The sequence below is a fragment of the Hemiscyllium ocellatum genome (genome assembly GCF_020745735.1).
Source record: "Hemiscyllium ocellatum isolate sHemOce1 chromosome 15 unlocalized genomic scaffold, sHemOce1.pat.X.cur. SUPER_15_unloc_11, whole genome shotgun sequence".
Lineage (NCBI taxonomy): Eukaryota > Metazoa > Chordata > Chondrichthyes > Orectolobiformes > Hemiscylliidae > Hemiscyllium > Hemiscyllium ocellatum.
The window spans coordinates 197,008-216,768 of NW_026867447.1; the positions used below are offsets into that span (position 1 = coordinate 197,008).

At 46.9% G+C, this 19,761-nt stretch overlaps 1 pseudogene; it reads right to left on the bottom strand.

Annotated features, from left to right (window-relative positions):
- Positions 1 to 3,316: 3,316 nt before the first annotated feature.
- On the bottom strand, positions 3,317 to 18,030 carry LOC132806120 (beta-1,3-galactosyl-O-glycosyl-glycoprotein beta-1,6-N-acetylglucosaminyltransferase 3-like; annotated as a pseudogene).
- Positions 18,031 to 19,761: the final 1,731 nt, after the last annotated feature.

Below are 19,761 nucleotides of genomic sequence, written 5' to 3' on the forward strand. Positions count from 1 at the left end.
GTCCTCCTGGGATCTGATGCGGCGGAGGCAAAGGAATTGGGAATATGGGATAGCGTTTATATAGGAGGCAGGGAGGGAGGAGGTGGAATCTGTGTTGAGTCGGTCGCCCGAGCTAGAAATGGAGAGGTCGAGGAAGGGGAGGGAGGAGTCTGAGATGGTCCAGGGAAATTTGAGGCTAGGGTGGTACTAGCTCACCAAGCTGGAAATGACCTTGTCTACTGCCCACCAGCTACTCCTCCAACCTCCAGGGCACAGCAAACACCGTGACATTCATGGTACACTCTCTCTTAACATCGCAATGGTGTCACGGACCCACAGAAACCCACAGAAAGCAGAGATGAGGGAGGGAGGCAGAGAAGTGAGAGGCAAAGAGAGAGAGGGAGAGAGAGAGAGACACACACAGGGAGAGAAATAAGGAGACAGAAGAGGAGAGACAGACTCAATGTCTATGCCTATGAGGGAGAGAGAGCTGTGAGGGCTCACTGGGCTGAATACATTCCTAAATGATGAAACTAAATTCAGTGACAGATCTATAGTCAATGACAGTGTGGGGATCGCATTTCAAACCCATGGCCAAAGGAACAATGATGGGAATAATATCGAGATGAGTTCTTCCTCTGTACCGAACACCATTCTGTCCCCGTCCTGGGAGTGTTTGATGAGGATGAAGTGGAGGGAGATTTACTCTTATCAATCCCAGGATTGTACCTGCCCTGGATGTATACAGATGGCATTACATATGGCATTACAGAGGCAACATTTCTCTTTGTATAGCTTCAATTTTGGTGGGAGACAGATAAAATGGAGATGTCTGAGTCCTTGAAGTATGAAGCAAGCTCCATTAAACAATCCCTGGATGTTAGACTAACACGGGCCATTCACACACATAGGTCAGCTTCCGTCATTTGTACAGAAACCACCCTGAACCTCTCGATTAGATTCCAGTCTGAAACTCACTCCCGCATATCTGGTATTCTTTATACAAACCATCCCGAGATCCTCAATTAGGTGTGGACATCATTGCAGTGTTCTGATTTCTGTTCATTAGACAGCCATAATCATTCTCACTCAGTCCCATTTAGTTCCCATTTCTACAAGTAGATTCTATCTCATTTGTTTTCTTTTTGACTGTTTTCATTTCTATCTGCATCCAAATGATATCCAGTGTCACTATTTCCGGTGTTAGTGTCTATAGTTAAAACATCTGACATCGCAATGTCCAGCATTACACTGCCCAGTGTCACAGTCTGATCTCACAGTATCTAGTGATAGAGTCCAGAGGGACAGTGTTGTAACCGGAGTGACAGTGTCAAGCGTTGGAGTGTCCAGACTGACAGTGTCATACAAGGAGTGACAATATCCAGAGTTATTGTGCCCAGAGGTACGGGGTCCGGAGTGACAGTGTCATACAGGGAGTGACAATATCCAGAGTTATTGTGCCTAGAGGTACGGGGTCCAGACTGACAGTGTCATACAGGGAGTGACAATATCCAGAGTTATTGTGCCTAGAGGTATGGGGTCCGGAGTGACACAGGAAAATGAAGCTCAACCAAAACCTGCCTCCCGATCACTGGATTTGCAACACAGTGACGTTCAACTATTCAATGGCCCTCAAAATCTTTCAATTGTTCCTAACCAGAATTTACAAATTAAAGATCTTGGATATCAAGTTTATAACTTAATAAATTGTTAATTTCTGTTTAGGTCACTTTAGCAGAACACAGATATCATAAACCCATGCACCCCCCCCAATTTGCACACCAGCAGACAGTTAAGAGATAAACTTGTTTCCAATTTTAATTTGCCAGTTGATAACAATTTTAATGATAAATAGTAGGCCATCATGAAATCCTTTGATGCTGGGTTGCATTACAGGCCCAAGAACTGTACACCCTGTTTGAACTTAAAGTCACCAGTCAATGCGAACAAATTCTGAAGACCTGTGGAGACTAATACTCATTCCTGAAGACTCACATTCTCATCTCAGACCTTTTAACAAGTTAACAACTGGGGAAATAACTAGACAAAGTCAAACCAAAAAGGAAGACCAGACCAGTCCAGCAACTTCCAAAGAAGCACTTCCTCCCAGCCCAAAATCCAGTCAGAGCGAGATCACTCATGGTTTTTGCGTTCTCTCTCACCATTCTCTGTGGTTACCTGCTTGGCAGCATTCCTCTTACTGACTGACCCATTCAATATCCATCCAGCTGTCAGTCCCTGAGCAGAACTACATCTCGGTGCTGAATCGTCTGCTGTGTTCAGAGAGCTGTAATTCATCTGCATTATCTTTCCTGGCCAGATCCTAACAGCAAACATCAGTCTTTTGTCTCTCCAGTTTTTTTTTAAAAGAAGAACTAGCCACTGTTCAAAGTTCAATTCTCAATTTGGACTCAGTTCCAAACCAAAATGAGAAAAATAAAAAAAAGTGATGGTCACAACACCGGTCTTGCAGTGTCCAGCTGTACTGTGCTCACTCGTGCAATGTTCCAGTAATGCAGTGCTCACTAGTGCAGTGTTGAGTATTATTGGTGGATGTGTCCCTGGTGAGACTGGGCACAAATAACCCCATTGACCTGTGGCCAACCACTTCAACTCCCTTTCCCACTCCACAATGACACTTCCTGCCTCACCAAATCCAAGCTAGCTGATGACTGGAGGAAGAACACCTCATCTTCTGCCTTGGGACCCTCAACCACTTGGCATCAACTTTGACGTCACTAGTTTCCAAATCTCTCCTCTGCCCCCACCTCATCCCAGATCCAACCCTCCAAGTCGGCTCTCCCCTCTTGACCTGTCCATCTTCCTTCCTAACTATATGTTCGACCTTCCCCACTGACCAATCACAATCACCCATCCAACTGGACTTACCGAGCACCTTCCCAGCTACCTTCACCAAAAGCCCCACCCTCACTCTATTTATCTCTCAACGCCCTTATTCCCCCACATTCCTGATGAAGGGCTTATACCTGAAACATTGATTCTCCTGTTCCTGGGATGCTGCCTGACCTGCCGTGCTTTTCCAGCACCGCACATTTTGACTCTCACAGTAACTAATGTTACAGTGCTAAGTCTCACAGTGCCCAGTGTTACAGTGGATAGTATTAAGGTATCCAATCTCCACAGTGCCCAACACTATAGTGCCCAGCCTCACACTGCCTAGTGCTACAGTGGCCATGTTGCAGCATGCAGTTTCACAGTGCCTGGCCTCCGCAAGAGCCAGTGTTATAGTATAGTCTCACAGTGCCCAGTTTCACAGTGCCCAGTCTCTCAGTGTTTCCAATGTCTCACCCACCACCGCTACGACCATCACTGAGGTTTACTCTGTCCCAACCTCCAACCCAGCCCTGGTTTTATCAAGTGTCCTGTTTCGGAGATATTCCTCCATGCACTGTACTGCCGTGTTGTCCATGTTGGGGTCAAACTTATTTGCAAAGTAACATCTCTGACGGACCACCCACTGTAGATCTCCTGCCCCATACATACAAACCAAGTAGCAATACCTTCCCGTGCAGGGAGGGTATAGGGCACCCCTCGCAACGTCACCAGCCTCAAAGGACCACTTTACTGCCCGGCCAAGTGTCCTGGTGGCCTCTTGGGTGTACGGGATAGAGCCGGGTACATTGGGCATTCTGTGCAGGGTAGCCCACACACGCTCGTCCGGGCTGTAGGTGTCCTCCGACTACTTGAGGAAGGCCTGGATCTCAGCACTGGCAAACACATGGCCGACAAACTCTCTGGTGGCCATGAAGTAGGCACTGCCCACGAAGATGGAGGTGCTGATGTTCGGCTGGTCTTTCAGTTGCGCCGTCAAGACGACTTGGTCGAGGGTATCGTGGTGGTATTGCCAACGTTTCTAAAAGACAAGCGCAAGAGAGAGTGAGAGAGACGAGAAAGTAGAAATGATAGCTTTTCAACTTCGCCTATGGCTTTTCCCCTCCCCAACTCTCCTTGCCTCCAGCTCCAGCAAGATCCATGCACACTCCTTCTCTCAGTTACTCACCTTACAGTGGAGAACAAGGCCATTCAGCCCCTCAGGCCTTTCGCACTCCTATTGCCTAGTGCCAGTCACCTGCCTATTTCCCCGTGTCCCTGCCTCCCAAACCATCTCCCAATGCTCATTCGCTGAGCAAATATAAAACTCATCCTCAAACTCTCCCAGTGGATCTGGCTCCAAAAATACACTTCAAGCTGTGCCCTCTGGTCATAAAGGTTGAGAGCACCAGAAAAATAGATCCTTCAGCCCATCGAGTCTGTGCTGGCAAAACAGGCTCCTTCTACTCCAGTCTCATTTTCCAGCACTGGGAACATCGCCTTTCATGCCTCACCAGTGCAATGGAGACACTTGCCTGTGGTCATCAACTCCTGGAGTGGGACTTGAACACAGAGCTTTTGCCTTAGAGAGAAGGACAGGGATATAGTTCTTTGAAAGTGCATTGCAGATAGACAGGGTGGTGAAGTATGTGTTTGATACCTTTATCTTCATTGGTCAGTGCATTGAGTATAGGAGTTGGGATGTGATGTTGCATCTGTAACAGAGATGGATAGAGCTCTGAAAGATAGTGGAATCAAGGGTTATGGGGATAAGGCAGGAACAGGATACTGATTGTGGATGATCAGCCATGATTATAATGAATGGTGGTGCTGGCTCGAAGGGCCGAATGGCCTACTCCTGCACCTATTGTCTATAAGTAGGAGTATCTTTGACTATCTCTGATATGCCTTTGCCATTACCAAGTGTGATCTATTGTCTGTAGAGGACATTGGTGAGGCCACTTTTAAAATACTGCATACAATTCTGGTCGCCCTTCGAAAGAAAGGATGTTGTTAAACTTGAGAGGGTGCAGAAAAGATTTACCAGGATGTTGCCGAGATTGGAGCGGTTGAGTTACAGTAAGAGGTCGAATAGGCTGGGGCTATTTTTCCTGGAGTGTCGGATACTGAGGGGTATCCTTACAGAAGTTCATAAAATCAGGAGGGGCATGGATAGATGTTGAAATGATCAGCCGGATGATAGTACACTTCACACAGCTTCCTTTATCACATACATAGAACATAGAACATAGAACATAGAACGATACAGCGCAGTACAGGCCCTTCGGCCCTCGATGTTGCGCCGACCGAATCCTACCTAACCTATACTAGCCCAATAACTTCCAAATGCCTATCCAATGCCCGCTTAAATGACCATAAAGAAGGAGAGTTCACCACTGATACGGGCAGGGCATTCCATGAACTCACAACCCGCTGTGTGAAGAATCTACCCCTAACATCTGTCCTATACCTACCACCCCTTAATTTAAAGCTACATGCAAGAAGACTCAACCAGCCGGGTCAAAGCCCACCCTTGCCTGGAGAGTCTGAAACAGGCAGTTGCAATCACACTTTTACACACAATTCAGCGTTCCCTTTTCACAAATTACATTTTGATTTCAAGCCTGAGCAACACAACTCATCAATCAAATCCTGATCTAGGTACATGATGTTTAGCATTAGATCATTGACCTTAAACGTCTACATAACCTGTTGAGTGTTGTTTTGGTCTTCCTGTCTTCTCACTTAACTGGAGCCAGTTTCAGTAAGCTAGCTAGCTTACATACGTGCTTGGCTGCACTTTTCTGTTGCTGCTCAGAATTATTTAGCTGACCTCCTTTTCTGTTCTTGCCCCATTTTGATTCCTTCCACGTTGTTTGTATTGCCAAAGGTCTTTTCCCAAGGGTGGGGGGAGTCCAAAACTAGAAGCATTGGTTTAAGGTGAGAGGGGAAAGACCTGAGGGATTAGTTTTTCATGCAGTGGACGATGTGTGCCTGGAATGAGCTACCAAGAGGTGGTGGAGGTGGCTGGTACAATGACAATAATTAAAAGGCATCTAGATGCAGACATGAATAGGAATAGGTTAGAGAGATATGTGCCAAAGCTGAAAATGTGTTGCTGGTTAAAGCGCAGCAGGTCAGGCAGCATCCAAGGAACAGGAAGTTTGATTCGGGCATAAGCCCTACATCAGGCTTATGCCGGAAACATCGAATTTCCTGTTCCTTGGATGCTGCCTGACCTGCAGGGCTTTAACCAGCAACACATTTTCAGCTCTGATCTCCAGCATCAGCAGACCTCACTTTTTACTCGAAGATATATGCCAAAGGCTGGCAAATGGGACTAGTTCAGATTGGGATGACTGGTCAGCGCAGACAGGTTGAACTGAAGGGTCTGTTCCATACTGTATGATGCTATGACTCCGTGCTCTCTAGTTATTGAGGTTTAGAGCACCAAAATAATAAGTTGCCCTTCAGCCCATTGTGTCTGCACTGGTCAAAAAGACAAGCTCCGAGCTATTCTCATCCCATTTTGCAGCACTTGGCCCATACCCTTGAGTGTCTCACAATAGCAATGAAGACACTTTCCTATGGCCATCAGCTCCTGGAGTAGGACTTGAATCCAAAGCTCCTCCCTCAGAGTGAAGGACACCACACATTAGATTCTCTACAGTATGGAAACAGGCCATTTTGCCCAACAAGTCCACACCAATCCTCTGAATAGCAAACCATCCACACTCATTACCCTACCCGATATTTAACCCTGACTAATACACCCGAATACTTTGGGCAATTTAGCACAACAAATCTACCTGGCCTGCTCATCTTTGGGGATTGTGGCAAGAAATCAGAGCACCTGGAGGAAACCCATGCAGACATGGGGAGAATGTGCAAACTCTACACAGACAGGCGCCCAAGGCTGGAATCGAACCCAGGTCCCTGGCACTGTGAGGCAACAGTGCTAACCACTGAGACACCATGCCACCCCTTCCACAAGACACAAGACACTTTATTCACACCGTGTCAAAAAATATCTTTTATCCTCGGTCCTTGTGGCATCATGCATGGGAGATATGGATCCTTGGTTACCAAGGGGAGGATAGATTATCGATGGTATGCAGGAATGTGGATGGTGGAACAGGATCAAAAGGGCCAATGGCCTACTCTTGTTCCTTGTATGTATGGGAGCATACATACAAGGAACTCTTTTTTTTAAAATCCAATTTACATCGGAACTGGCCATCATCTCATACAAATGTAGTTTAGGTTTCATTTGCGTTTCAATTCCTCAGTTATCCTCACCATGCCTCTAACCCAAAATCTTACATCTGCATTCCATTGCATTTGTACAATCGGTGAGCAGTGAAGTATATTTCCTTGACTTCATTACCGAGTGCTCACCCTATACCCATTAAATAAACCTCCCCCCACTCCCCTTTGTTCCAATGGGAGCATCGTTGACCTTTCCAACTGAGCCATCCAACTTAAACCCTGGCACCATTCTGCAAAATCTCCTCTTCTCCCTGTCCTGAGGGCCCTCACATCGTTTTATAGTCACCTAAAATGACCACAACAATCCAACTGGGGCTAAACCAATTTGACATGCAGCATAACTCAACCATTTATTGGCATCAATGCCTCTATTTATGAAGCCTTCTGCTTTTCTACCCTCTTATGGCCTCCTCCATCTTCTAATATTGATGAATGTTTATCGCCAGATCCCTCTAATCCTGCGCACTCTTTATGATTGTGCCATTACATTTCTATTACCTCTCCACATCCTTCTCCCAAAACATATCACCTTACACTCTTCTGTATTCACCTCTGACTGGATGCTGTCTGTTCATTGTGGTGACTCTGGACAATTTACATCATCCTCACCATTTGCCAATCCTCCAGGTTTATCATTGCCCCGAATATGGGCATTTTGCCACATACTCCAAGATTGATATCACTGACATATTGAATAAAAGCAGTCGTCTATTTAGGGCTGAGATGCGGAAACATTTCTTAACGTACAGGATAGTGAAGTTATGGAATTCTGTACCACAGAAAGCTGTGGAGTTTGAGTAATTGAATATATCCAAGAATGTGACTAACAAATATTTAGGTTTCAAAAGCATCAAAGGCATGGGGAGAAAGTGGTAGTATGGCATTGAGATAGAGGATCAGCCATGATCATACAATATGGTGGGCCTCAGGTAGGGCCAAATCATCTTCTCCTGCTCCGGGTCTTGATGTTTATATGTCCCAGCTGTGTGGATCATTCCCACCTACCAACCGACCAACCTCTCGTCCAAAACAAGATCCCTGAATCAGGGCTTGTGTTGTCAATTTTGTTGTCCAGCCATTTTGATCTAGTGCCTAGTGAAACACTTCATTGAATCCAGTTCAGACAACATTCACTGCATTCAAATTCTCAGCTGCTTCATCAATGCATGATGCAAGGTTGGAGACTTACCTTTTGAAAACCTGCAGTGGCTTCGCTTCATTAATTTGATCTAAGGCAGGTTGGTGCGAATTGCAGCCATAACTACCAGCATCAATGTCAAGTGCATGATATAAAGTAAACTAGGATCCATGCAGTGTGAGCCTCGGAGACCCAGGTTCAAGTCGCTTCTGCTCCAGAGTTGTGTGATAACATCTTTGAATAGGTTCATAGTAAATGTTAGACCATTAACAAGTCGGGACAGGAGTCAGCCATTTAGTCCCTCAAGCCAGCTTCACTAGGATCATGGCTGATTCAACATTCCTCACATCTATGTTCTTGCCCTATCCCCGTAACCCTTAATTCCCCACTGACCAAGAATCTATCCATCTGAGCCTTAAATATATACAAGGAATTCCAAAGATTCACAATCTTCTAAGAGACGAAATTCCACCTCATCTCAGTCATAAACTGGTGCCCCTTTATTCTGAGACAATACCCACCCTGGTCCTGGACTCTCCCATGAGGAGAAACATCCTTTCAGCATTTATCCTGTCAAGCCCCTTAATCCTGTCCATTTCAATGAGGTCACCTCTCATTCTTCTAAACTCCAGTGAGTAGAATCTTGTTTAGCCTTTTGTTTTTAAGACAATCCTTCCATAATGGGGGCCATCCCACTGAACATTCTCTTAACTTCCTCCCATGAAACAACATGTTTTCTTAAATAAGGTGACCAGAAGTGCTCACAGTACTCTGGATGTGCTCTCACAAGCACCTTGCACAGTTGCAGTAAGACTTCCTGACTTTTATACTCCAACCCCCTTCAAATAAGGGCAAACATTCCACTTCAGTTCTGAAGAAAGGTCACCAGACTCAAAACATTGACTCTGTTTTCTCTCCACGAATGCTACCCGACCTGCTGAGTCTCTCCAGAAATTTCTGTTTTCATCCAATATTCCAATTGTCTTCCCAATTACCTGCTGCCCCCCGTGTGCAAGCTTTCCATGTTTCAGTCACTAGTTCCCCCAAGTCCCTTTGTGTTGCAGCTTTCTGAAGCTTTCTCCATTTAAATAATATTCTATTCTTTTGATTTCCCTTCCAAATGAACAACTTCACATTTTCCCAACATTGCACTCCATTTGCCAACATTTTTGCCAGCTTAACCTATCGATATCTGTCTGTAAAGCACATAAGACAACATTTTTTACTGTAACTCGATATACATGACAGTAAAATATCAACAAGGTTTGAGAAGGTTTGTAGTTCAGGTTGAGGTTCTCGATGTAGGTTTGCTCGCTGAGTTGGAAGGTTCACTGAAGATGTTGCCTAGTATGGTGACGAAACGTCTGAAAATGAACCTTCCAGCTCAACGAGCAAACCTACACCCAGAGTAATATTTCAAGTCAACCTCAAAGTACAACGGGGTCTTGATCAGATGGGCTAATAGGCCAAGGAGTGCCAGATGGAGTTTAATGTCGATAAATGTGAGGTGCTCTATCTTGGAAAGGCAAATCAGGGTAGGAATAATACACTTCATGGTAAAGTCTGGGGAGTGATGATGAAACAAGAGATCTTGGAGTGCAGATTCATAGCTTCTTGAAAATGGAGTCGCAGATAGACAGGGTGGTGAAGAAGGCGTTTGCTACGCTTGCCATTATTGGTCAGTGCATTGTGTGTAGGAGTTGGGAGGTCATGCTGTGGCTGAACAGGACATTGGTTTGGCAATTTCTGGAATACAGCATGCAATTCTGGTCTCTCTGCTATAGGAAGGATGTTGTGAAACTTGAAAAGGTTCAGAAAAGATTTACAAGCATGTTGCCAGAATTGTGTGTGGAAATGCAGGAGATTGGTACTAGATGTGGAATAATTACAGACACGATGGGCTGAATGGCATCCTTCGGCAAGAATTCTTTAATTCTGTGACTGGTGCAGAGGGAGATTAACTTCAAGGTTCATGTTATCAGGAGGAACACCAAAGCCCTTTCCTCAGCTGAGTGGTCAGAAAACTCCCTACTCTTTACTTGAACTAAGGCATAACCTATCTCCACCAGTATCATAGCAAAAGTCAGCCATTCGTCCCTTCAAGTCTGCTCCACCATTCAAGAAGGTCACTGCTCATCTGGTTGCAATTTCAATTCCACATTTCTATCGGTTGCCCCGGAGTCCTTGTCTTTTTTTTTAAAAAGGTCACCTTGCTCACTCTTTCATAACTTCATCAACTCAGCCTTCACAACTTCGTACAGAAGAGATTTACATAGTGCCACAGCCCTCTCAGGGGAAAATAATTCTGCAAGGCATTGGTGAGGTCACTTTTGGAGTACTGGGTAAATTTGTGATCGCCCTGCTATTGGAAGGGTGTTGTTAAACTACAAAGGATGCAGAATAGATTTACAAAGATGTTGCCAGGACTGCAGGGTTTTAGTTATAAGGAGAGGCTAGATAGGCTAGGACTTTTCTCACTGGAGTATTGGATGTTTATAAAATTGTGTGGGAAATCAATAAAAGTGAATAGCCCCAGGATGGGGGAGTCCAAACTCAGAGGGCATCGGTTTAAGGTGAGACCTGAGGGTGGTGCAAATACGGAGCAAATTGACAAAAAGAATTGTTGTAGTGGGTACAATTACAAGATTTAACAGACGACATAACTAGGACGAGTTTAGAGGGATATGGACCAAACACAGGATAATGGGACTAGTTCCAATTAGGATACCTGGTTGGCATGGATGAGTTGGACGAAAGGGTATGTTTCGGTGCTGTAGGACTCTGACGATATCTTATTCTACAGAACATCTTGTCAAACTTACAATGTCCCATCAACCACCTTATCATGCTCCCTCAGAGAAATTTAGACATTTCAAAAAGATCTCTCAGATTTCCAAACTTAAATATGGAAAAGCCAACTTGTTCAACCTTCCTTCATAAGATAAGCCCTTCATCCCAGGAAAAAGGCAGGTGAAACTTGCTGTCAATGTAATTATTTTATGTTTTAAATGAGATAATAATGTATAGACTGATTCTGATGTGGTCTGATCAAGGCCTTGTATGGCACACTCTCCACCCCTCAGGCCTGGAAATGGACTCTACATTTTGAAGAAAAATGACTGTACTAATGGACTCTGGACTAGAAAGGACTCTGTTTGTTGGTAATTAACTGTCATATGGTTTGTTGGGCTTATCACCTGCACTGTCTTACATGTCTCTGGGTCTGACAGGTCTTACTGTGAGCTGGGAGGCTCATGGGTCATCCTGAAAGCTGTCACCCCGAGAGCCGGAGGGTGGGTAGGCCATCCTGTGAACCTGAAGATTGGGAGGCTGTCCCGAAAGCCGGAGGGTGGGTAGGCCACCCTGATGACAGTCTCCCCGAGAGCTAGATGGTGGGTAGACTGTCTTGTGAGTCATGGGTGTCCCTGGGTGTGGCAGGCCTTACTGTGAGTTGGGACGTTCATGGGTCGTCCTGAAAGCTGTCACCCCAGGAACCAGAGGGTGGGTAGGCCACCCCTGATGCCAGTTGCCCCAAGAGCCAGTAGGTGGGTAGGCCATTCTGAGCACTTTCAGAAGGGGTAATCTGGCTGGGCTGTCCTGGAGTTGGTCAGAAGGTGTCTCAGATGGTGCATAGGGGTAGGCTGAGATCCGGAAGACTTGTGGGCTACCCTGCACGCTGTCATCCCTGGGAAGGGGACGGGCTGTCCTAGAGGTGTGGGAAGGTGTGTCGGGGTAGTCCACTGGCCGGACGGTGCAGTGGGGTGATGAGAGCCCAATGGTAAGTAGGGGCAGACAGAGAGCCAGAAGCCGTCCACAGCACTGTCGCCCCGGACGGGTAACGGGGTGGGTTGTCCTAGAGGTGGTCAAAAGGTGTGTCAGGGTGGACCAAGAGCCGGAAGGTGCGTAGGGGCGGGCTGTCTTAGAGCGGCCAGAAGGTGGGAAGGATTGGGGTGGGGGGGTAGAGGCTTGCTGTTTTTTTGGGGGTCTGTATTGTATGCGCTGTTTCTTACACAAGTGGACTGACTTATATGTATGAATGTCATTGTTACTGTTTGTAATGATTGAAACTGGGATTTGAGGTTTGTCCTCATTTCCCTGAAACCGGTTGAATGTCAGGATTTGGGGCTTGGCTTTGTCATTCCCCTCCCTTGTAAAATTGCTGTTTCTCTGTATACAGCTGTAAATGTAATTTTGTATAAACTGTGAATTGGTTAATAAAATATAAATAAACAGGACTATCTGTTTCCTTTCTTCCTGGTGATGGAATATATAAATTGTGAGGAGCAATTAGAAATGTTGTCTGTGAAAATCACAAAGCTGAATCATGAAAGAGGAAGGGGAGTGTAGGTTAAGCTAGATATGCTTGTACACACAGTTATAAGCATCTATTTCCCGCTTCTGCAAAAACAGAAACCACAATCAAGGTCATAAGGCTCAGTGTGGACGAAGAATGAGAGGAAATGTTGCTTTAGCAGGCAAGGAAGCAGATGGCAGTGAAGGAGGATATACTCTAACAATAGACCACAGAGGGATGTGGAAATGGCCAAGCAAAACCTGTACTGTTACGCACAAGGCCTGATAAGGCAAGAGATAAACAAGAGGAATGGATGCTGGGTTTAGGGTAGTGGGAGGAGGGAAAGTGAAATGATTTATATCAAGGTTTTGTATTCGGAGTGCCTATCTTGCAAGAGTATATCAGACGATGCTGCTGCTTCAGATCTTGTCTTGGACTGAAATTATTGAAGTGAGTGGGTTCTATTTCCCAGATAAATTAAGATTTACACACTTGTTGTTTTACACTGCATCTGACACCTGCACACATGACATGGGTACAAGGGAAAAATAAGCATGACTGCTGTTGGGTGGTAGTGGAAGAAAAATACACAGGCATATCAAGGGATCTGCTCACTCAGAGCTGGCTCTAGGGGAGCTGGATCAGCATATGAAGGACTCTTCAATCCTCTTGAGGAGAGGAGACTGACTTCGAAACAGCCACAGTGTGTCTTATGTGCTGCTGTTGGTTTCTTCCTACTGAGGAGGAGTTCATTTTTAATTTTTTTTCATAGTTTGTTGTGATTGTTTTCTGGGGTTTCTTTGCTTATTTCTGTTCATTTGAAGCTGCGCTCAGCTGCACAGGCAGCTACTACCACCACTGCTGCTACAGTCTGGGCCTGCTCCTGCAACTGAAGCCTGGACCTCGCCTGCACCCCTGCTGCTGCTGCCTGGGCCTACCTAAACCCTGGGGACATCTTTGACTGCTACTCCTGAGGCTGCTTCCAAAAAAAATAAACAGGACGATCAGATGTTCTGTTCACTCTCAGCTGGCTCTGAGGAAGCTGAATCCATGTCAAGGACTCTCCATGTGGAAACAAAAGGGTGAGTTGGTGACTGGATAATGGCCTCTGTGAAGTTATTCCTGATGTTGGGGTTTCCTGCTCCTCGGATCCTGCCTGACCTGCTGTGCGTTTCCAACACTAATCTTGACTGTAATCTCCAGCATTTGCAGTAACCAATTACAGTCACAGAGATGTACAGCATGGAAACAGATCTTTCGGTCCAACCTGTCCATGCTGACCAGATATCCCAACCCAATCTAGTTCCACCTGCCAGCACCCGGCCCATATCCCTCCAAACCATTCCTATTCATATACCCATCCAAATGCCTCTTAAATGTTGTAATTGTACCAGCCTCCACCACTTCCTCTGGCAGGTCATTCCATACGCGTACCACACTCTCCGTGAAAATGTTGCCCCTCAGGTCTCTTTTATATCTTTTCCCTCTCATCCGAAACCTATGCCCTCTAGTTCTGGGCTCCCCAACTCCAGGGAAAAGACTTTGTCTATTTATCCTATCTATGCCCCTCATAATTTTGTAAACCTCTATAAGGTCACCCCTCAGCCTCCAAAGCTCCAGGGAAAACAGCCTCAGCCTGTTCAGCCTCTTCCTATAGCTCAAATCCTCCAACCCTGGCAACATCCTTGTAAATCATTTTGGAATCCTTTCAAGTTTCACAACATTTTTCCAATAGGGAGGAGACCAGAATTGCACGCAATATTACAACAGTGGCCTAACCAATGTCCTATACAGCCGCAACATGACCTCCCAACTCCGGTACTCCATACTCTGATCAATAAAGGAGCATATACCAAACGCTGCCTTCACTGTCCTATCTACCTGCGACTCCACTTTCAAGGAGCTATGAACCTGCACTCCAAGGTCTCTTTGTTCAGCAACACTCCTGAGGACCTTACCATTAAGTGTATAAGCCCTGCTAAGATTTGCTTTCCCAAAATGCAGCACCTCGCATTTACCTGAATTCAACTCCATCTGCCACTTCCCAGCCCATTGCTCCATTTGGTCCAGATCCTGTTGTAATCTGAACTAACTCTCTTCGCTGTCCATTACACCTTCAATTTTGGTGTCATCTGCAAGCTTCCTAACTGGACCTCTTATGTTCGCATCCAAATCATTTATGAAAATGACAAAAAGTAGAGGGCCCAGCACCGATCCTTGTGGCACTCCACTGGTCACAAGCCTCCAGTCTGAAAAACAACCCTCCACCACCACTCTCTGTCTTCTACCTTTTGAGCCATTTCTGTATCCAAATGGCTAGTTCTCCCTGTATTCCATGAGATCTAACGTTGCTAATCAGTCTCCCATGGGGAAGCATTTTGAATACCTTACTGAAGTCCATATAGATCACATCTACCGCTCTGCCCTCATCAATCCTCTTTGTTAATTCTTCAAAAAACTCAATCGTTTGTGAGACTCTTTCACTATCAACCTAAGAACAATCCTTTACATGCTCTGAACCGAACTTACATTCTTTTGTTCACTCTTGACTCTTCAGGGCAATGTAAAAAATGAGGTCTGCAGATGCTGGAGATCACAGCTGAAAATGTGTTGCTGGTCAAAGCACAGCAGGCCAGGCAGCATCTCAGGAATAGAGAATTCGACGTTTCGAGCATAGGCCCTTCATCAGGAAACCCTCCTGATGAAGGGCTTATGCTCGAAACGTCGAATTCTCTATTCCTGAGATGCTGCCTGGCCTGCTGTGCTTTGACCAGCAACACATTTTCAGCTCTTAAGGGCAATGAGCAACCACATGGGCCTCAACTAACCTGCCTCTTCATCCATCGGCACCATTCCCCACCTATTCCTCCACTACATTGATGACTGGATTGGCACTACCTCGTATTTGCATGAGGTGGTTGAAAAGTTCATTAATTCTACCAACACCTTCCGACCTGACCTCAAATTCACCCGGACAATCTCGGACACCTCCTTCCTCTTCCTGGACCTCTCCATCTCCATCTCTGGCAACCGACTAACTGCTGACATCGACTACAAACCCACCAACTCCCACAGCTACCTGGAATACACCTCCTCCCACCCTGCACCTGTAAAAACACTATCCCTTATTCCCAATTTCTCTGCCTCTGCTGCATCTGTTCCCAGGAGGACCAATTCCATCACAGAACATCCCAGATGGCGTCCTACCTCAAAAACTACAATTTCCTCTCCCACGTGGTTGACAATGCCCTCCAGTGCATCTGCTCCATTTCCTGTACCTTCACCCTTGAAGCACACTCCTCCCAACGCAACAGGGACAGAACCCCTCGGTCCTCACCTTCTCCCCCACCAACATCCGGATACATTGCATTATTCTCCAACACTTCTGCCACTAACAAACAGACCGCACCGTTAGGGACATACTTCCCTCTGCACTCCATCTGCATTTGATGAGACCATTCCCTCTACAACTCCCTTGTCAGATCCACACCCCCCACCAACCCACCCTCCCCTCCCGGCACCTTCCCTGGCCTCTGAAAAGTGCAAAACCTGCACCCACACATCCCCCCTCACCTCCGTCCAATACTTCAAAGGATCCTTCCATATGAGACAGAAATGTACTTGTACCTCCACCAATGTCATCTACTGCATCCATTGCACCCAATGTGATCTCCTCTACATTGGGGAGACCGAACTCTTACTTGCGGATGGTTTCAGAGAACATCTCTGGAACACCCACACCAACCAACCCCACCGCCCCGTGGCTGAACGCTTTAACTCCCCCTCCCACCAAGGGCATGCAGGTCCTGGGCCTCCTCCATCACCAAACCCTTACCAGCTGATGCCTGGATATTCCACCTTGGAACCCTGCAACCAGACGGACCAATGTCGATTTCACGAGTTTCCTCATTTCCCCACCCCAAGTAATTGCAGTCCCAAGCCTCCAACTCAGCACCACCCTCCTGACCGGTCCATCTTCTTTCTCACCTGTCCACTCGACCTTCCACACCCCCGCCTGCCCCCCCCCACCTCCCCCAATACCTTCATCTATCTATCAATTTCCCAGCTACCTTCCACACCCATCCCACTTATCTCTCGGCACCCTGGTCCACAAGCCTCATTCCTAATTAAGGGCTTATGTCCGAAACATTGATTCTTCTGCTCATCAGATGCTGCCTGACCCACTGTGCTTTTCCAGTGCCACACTCTTGACTCTGATCTCCAGCATCTGTAGTGCTCACTTTCTCCTACACTCTTAACCTACCTACATTCCTGTATACTTGTCTAATCAGTCTATATCCCTCCTTATCCCACGCCCAGCCCTTACTTTCCACCCCATCCCTTTCACCTGACCATCTTCCTTTCCACCCATCTGCTCCACCCCACCCACTGTCCAATCACAGCCACCTCCTCCCTGCATCCAACAATTGTTATCCCACCCACCTTTCCCCAGCCCCACACCCCCATTTATTCTGCAGCTCCATCCCCTCTCCGGGTTCGGATGAAAGTTTCCAACCTGAAACGTCAATTGCCCTTCTACTCTGTTTGCAGCTCAACTCTCCAACTCCTCTATATTCCTTTGTACATTCTGAACCTCCCTCCATGCAACTGAACAGTTTTAACAACCCTGTCTCTCTTTGTACAGGCAGGAGTGGAGGACTGGAGGGGAGAAAGAGAGAGAGATGATGGAGGGAGGGAGGATGAAAAACACTTGGATGAAGAGAGGCCCAGCAGACAGGAAGGCGGTTACCTTTTTGAACCCTGGCGCAGGATCCAACTCAATCACGTTGGAGCCGTTCAGAGCTCTGAGGCTGCGGACTATCTCCCGGTTGGTCTTCGGGGGGAAGTCTTGGCCACACACATTGATGAAGTACCTCCAGGGGACAGGGCTCTCCAGCAGCTCCTTCATGCAGTTGAGATCCGCCTGAACTCTGCTCCAGCCAGCATAGGTGACCCACTCCAGCTTGGCTGCGACAAAGACATTGTGGAAACACGAAGCGATGGCCCGAACTGCCGCATGAAATGGACTCGGGGATTTGCGGTCCACGTGGATACAGTAGACATTCTGTGGGGCGTAAATGCTCCGGAGAAGCCTCTCGAACATCTCAATGCTCTGGTGGATGACCATGGAATAAGCCAAGGGGAAGTGTTCCTCCTCAGGGCTCAGAGGGCCAGTGATATACTTGCGGGCCCTCACAAACGATCTGCAATTTCGGGTCATGTTCAGATAATCTCCCTCAGTGATGGCTTGGTGCTTGAGGGAGACAGTAATAGAGTTGAGGAGGGCCCTTTCCACCTCCTGCCTGTCCTCCTGGATGATCTGCCAGCAGGTGGAGTTCTCCTCGACCAGCAGGAGGTGTTCCTGCATTGGACTAGCGCCTGGTTTCACCAGCCTGAGGGTCAACCGGCCCCCTCCTCTCTGGACCAGCAGCCACTGGCACAACAAGACCACACTGAGCACACACAGCGCTGATCTGAGGCACGACCAGTGGGCACAACGCTGGCTCAGCTTGGGCATGGCACTTTCCAGAGGGCAGTGTCCCCAGCCTATAGGCGATAGGCAAATGCAGAATGGATGCTCTCTGTGCTGGGCAGCACTGCCTCCACCAGGCCTTGGGGAAGGAGTGATTGCAATTTGCTGGAGAGGTCGCCCCAGCCAGTCCCCTCTCCTTGTGAGACTCTTGTCTTCCCTTTTCCCCAAGATTCAACGAATGACTCTGACTTTCATTCCCTCTCCCCACTGAACTGCTCTCCCTCTGGAATTCCTCTCTCACTTTAACACCTCTCCCTCTCTCCGTTACTCCTTTGTAACCCCACTCCCTCGATAACCCCTCTCCCTTTGTAATCCCTCTCCTCCACTAACTCATCCCTCTCCCTCAGTAACTCCTCTCCTCCCTCTCCCTCTGTAACTCTCTCTCGGTAGCTCCTGTCCCTCTCTCTCTGTCTCTCTCAGTAACTCCACCCGCCCTCCTCTGGATGAAACCCAGCCAATGTTCCGTTGTTTCTCTCTCGGAGTCCGGGCTCCTCTCGCCCCTGTCTGCCTGCCTGGCTACAGGCGTTTCCTTGCCCGGTCTCTGCTTCTTTCCAGCCGTTCTTGGACCGGTGTTGCCCGGGTGAAGTAAACGAGAGGATCGCGATGGTGTGCAGTCTGGATCGAAGAACTTACGACCAGAGAGAACACAGAGCCAGCCAAGCCCAATAAACCACGCCCCAGCCTGGGCTGCTCTTTCAGGAAGGAACCTGCCATCGAGCCCACAACAATGTGGGAGGAGTAACTCTTGGATAAAGAGAGGGCCAGGAGACGGGAAGGTGGTTACCTGTTTGTCCTGTGACTCTTAACTGCCCTCTGGGCTATTAGGGATGGCCAATAAACACTGGCCTGGCCAACGGTGCCCTCATCCCATGAATTTCTTTGAATAAAAGCGACAAGAGGAAATCAAATTAAATCAAACTTCACCACCCGTCCTCTCTCTCTGATGCAAAATTGGAATTATGGTGATTTGACCGTTCATAATAAAGCTGGAAATCTGAGCACAGTAAGTTGATATTAATCCAAAAAAAAAATTCCCCTGGCCAATAGTGGTTCAGAGGTTAGCATTGCTGGAGCACAGTGCCAGGAACCAGACTTTAATTCCAGCCTTGGGTGGCTGTGTGGAGTTTTGCATGTTGTCTGCTTGGGTTCCCTTCGGGTGCTCTGATTTCAAAGATGTTCAAGTTAGGTGGATTGGCCATGCTGAATTGCCCATAATGTCCAGGGATGTGCAGGCTGGGTGGGTTACCATAGCCACACGCACACACACACACACACCAGGTATTTGTCCCTAAGATGGTGCATTGTGTGGTGACATTATACACTTCTCACTGTATTCCTGTACCTTTGTACTGAGTACATGTGACAATAAAATCAAAATCAAATTACAGACAAAAAAAGAAGAGTTGGAATAACTATTGGAAAACTTAGCAGGATAATGGGTTATTTAACTCATAAACAGCAACTGCTCCAATCGAGTAACATCCCATAAACACATCCTTGGCACAGGCAAATGCAGTAAAATAGATTGTCTCACGTGCAATTCTCGACAAGGATTGTAATAGAGTTGTTCAAGATTACATTTGCTTTCAGTGTTCTGGAAACAGTACAATATTTATTTATCCCTTTCAATCTTTCCTATTCATGTCCCTGTCCAAATGCCTCTGAAATGTTGTAATTGTACCTGCCTGGACCACTTTCTCTGGCAGCCCATTCCAT